The following is a 3,172-nucleotide window of genomic DNA, read 5'->3' on the forward strand; positions in this document are numbered from 1 at the left end:
AGTAAATTTGAACATTAACCAATATTTTGTTGATTTTTTTCTCAGTGTATAATAAAAAAAACTTCACTTATTGAAAATTTTCATCAAAAAAGTGTTTTTCGGGTAATTTTTTTTTATATTTTTAGAGCTTACATACGAAAAATGTAAGCCCTACGCCTACTCCTTCTAAGTTTCTCTAAAAAATGTTTGGTCTGAACTACTGTGCCGCGCTGATGGCCCATTGTGCAGTGGAAGGAAAATCCTATTGAAATTTTAATTTGGTTTAGACCTCAAAGTGAATGCTCTCTGAAGTGAAAGAAATTAGTTAAATTTTTAATTGATAAAGGTAGTAACTTTTCCAATAAAACTGTATCGATTTTTCTTAATTTAGTAGTTTAAACAAAGAACGTAGGCAATAAGTAGGGACAACTCGTTGTAATTGCAGCGAATGTAACAGGGGCATGCCTTCTCTTTGCCCTAGTACGCTTTTTGATTGGATGAAAAGAGTAGGCACGCCCTGGTTACTCACTTTCGTTACAGTTACATATAATGAGTTGTTCCTTCTTATTATCCACGTTCTTTGGTTCTTTATTAGAGCTGAAAGCAAAAATCTCAGCTTTCCATTGAAAAAAAAAATAGCAAAACAGAAGGGCATACCTACTTAAGTAGTAATACTTTGCCCAATTAAGTTTATTTTGAATTTTTGCAACCCAATGCATGCATTTATTGCACATACATATGTATGAGCGCTTTTTTGCACTTTAAGCAATATTCGTCCGAAGATGGTAATATATGTAGAAGAGTGTCTATTATAACAGCCTTCCAATTATTTTGCCGTCGGCTAACAAGTGATCGTGCTGTGCCTCGTAGGCCTACATAATTTCGCTTCGACATGCAAGTATAATTTGTATTAGAACAAGGAGAGCCATAATTATTTCATTGAGTTTGTATATTACATACATAGATATTTACATATGCACTGAATGCATATGAATTATACGTTTCAAGTATGTTTACATTGTATGGAAAACACGGATTTTAATTGCAACACATTTGAATACACATTTAAAACTCAAATTACACATTAATTTTAACATATGCATGTATGAATTTATGTAAGCACTAGCTGTACCCTGCCACGCTTTACTGTGGCATATTCCTGTTACATGGATGATTAATTAATTACGTTTCATATGAGTTTGATTTTGTAATAAGTTCTTGTTCTTAAAGATTCTGAATACTCACTGGGAGACTATCAGGAAAATAAACATTTTTTCCGCACCCTGTAAAAAAGCTAAATCGGCATTTTTTCTATAATATTTTATTTGATTTCCCATTTAAATAGATGATATACGGTTGTAAAAGTATTAAAAGCCTTCATACTAACCTCCGGCATATTTCGATCACGTCAAACTGTTTTAGCTGTTTTACAGGGTGTCGAAAAAAATGTTACACTCTTGTGATACTCTCCCAGTGAGTAAAGCAAATTAAACTTCCTTTTTTTTGATACGGCTCAATATATGTAAGATCACGCGCCATTTTTTCATCAGAAATGAGGGATTACACATGCGGGATCCGCGGGAGTACAGAAAAAAAAAATAAAAATCCGAATTCGAGTTGTGAACGTGCTTGCCAAAATGTTCGTCGGCATGGCTGTATTAAATATACATCATTTTATAACCCAGTAGATAATTTCAGGAGTTAGAAGCCCTTCCGATACGCCTTTCTGAGAGTCATGAGGCCTTCCACTCTGCATTCCTTTCTCATTTCTTTTTTGTATGGACTGGCATCAATTGAACGGTTTCGTCTTTCGCTACTCATAGAATGCCTTCTAGAAGGGCTTTTACAGGACGTAGTTCAGAAGGCCTTTTGGAGGATTTCGTTCAAAGTTGCTTCTTTAATTTACAATATATATATACATCTTTAAAGTATTTGCTGAAGGTTTATATCAAATATGTCTTATTGCAACTTAAAATGTAGATTGAAATTCATTTGCAATGCTAAATAACATAAATTTATGCATTCGCATAAATTGTAAATGGATAAGCCCTTCTGTAGGGAATTTTTCAGCCCTTCATGGGAAGGCCTCGCTTAAGAAGGCCTACCTAAATTATATTCTGGGAAATCATATGTCCAAACAAAAAAAAAAAACGACAGTACTAGCTACGACGGGGGAAACTTTCGCAATTTGTTTTGAGGTTAGAAGTAAATCCTGACGTGATGGAGCATATTCGTGTTCAGCAACCCCAAAAACATATAAAGCAGCTGGTCTGGTTATATTAACCTTTCATCGATTTTTTTGTGTCCCTGCGTAATTGATTAAGATTTTAAAACGATGCATTGTGTCGAATTTAAAAGATGAAACTTTTAAGACTTTATCATTCCTTCGGAAAAATTATCAAAAAAGTAAACCTAGTTAAAAGTAAATATGTAGATTTTCTAAATCAAATCGTCAGATTCCCTACTTGTAACCTTTGGTTGGATACTGGAATATAATCACTGAAGTCACACGGCATGAGATCACTTATGCCACTTTAAAAGTAAAGGGCTCATATGCATCTACATATAAGTTGCTAATGTATAGATTACTAAAAGCGTCATTAGCGCGATGATGCAATGAAAATATGTGATGAAAGAATTCTAGAAATAGGTAATAAATATGTTGCTATGCATGTATGTATGTAAGAATGCTTGAAAAGGCTGTAATATATATGTATAGACTGATTTACTGAGAAACATTAATTTATTTTAAATACAAGAACAAGAAAAAAAATTTGTTAATTAAAAAAAACCGGTTACCGCAGCCGGTAGGATTCGAACCTACGCTCCCAGAGGGAATCTGATTTCGAGTCAGACGCCTTAACCACTCGGCCACGACTGCTTACAGCGCTTTCGTGCCCAATGACTAATACAAATACAGTCAGTTTGAAAACACAAAAAGCGAGCGAATTTCGCACTGCATTATCGGCAAGTATTTTGAGGTTGCTTCTTTTGCTATGGTATTGCAGAAAAATAAAACATTTGTATGTAAGTGCGTACATAGCTGTGTTCGTATGGAAAAGTAGCTTATGTCAGGAAGCTGGCTTTAGTATAATGCGGCATTCGCTTTATTTTTTAAACGACAAGAAATTTTTTGACGAGGCCTAATAAGAATACTGATTTGCAAGTATCGGAACAACTTCTGCACGTTTAT

At 34.2% G+C, this 3,172-nt stretch overlaps 1 non-coding gene across 1 annotated transcript; it reads right to left on the reverse strand.

Annotated features, from left to right (window-relative positions):
- Positions 1 to 2,778: 2,778 nt before the first annotated feature.
- Positions 2,779 to 2,860, reverse strand: TRNAS-CGA (transfer RNA serine (anticodon CGA)). The gene has a single exon. It is a non-coding gene; the product is annotated as a tRNA-Ser (tRNA).
- Between the last annotated feature and the right edge of the window lie 312 nt (positions 2,861 to 3,172).

This window comes from Rhagoletis zephyria, unplaced genomic scaffold (assembly GCF_001687245.7).
Source record: "Rhagoletis zephyria isolate East Lansing unplaced genomic scaffold, Rhagoletis_zephyria_1.1 Rzeph_scaffold_36377, whole genome shotgun sequence".
Taxonomy (NCBI): Eukaryota; Metazoa; Arthropoda; class Insecta; order Diptera; family Tephritidae; genus Rhagoletis; species Rhagoletis zephyria.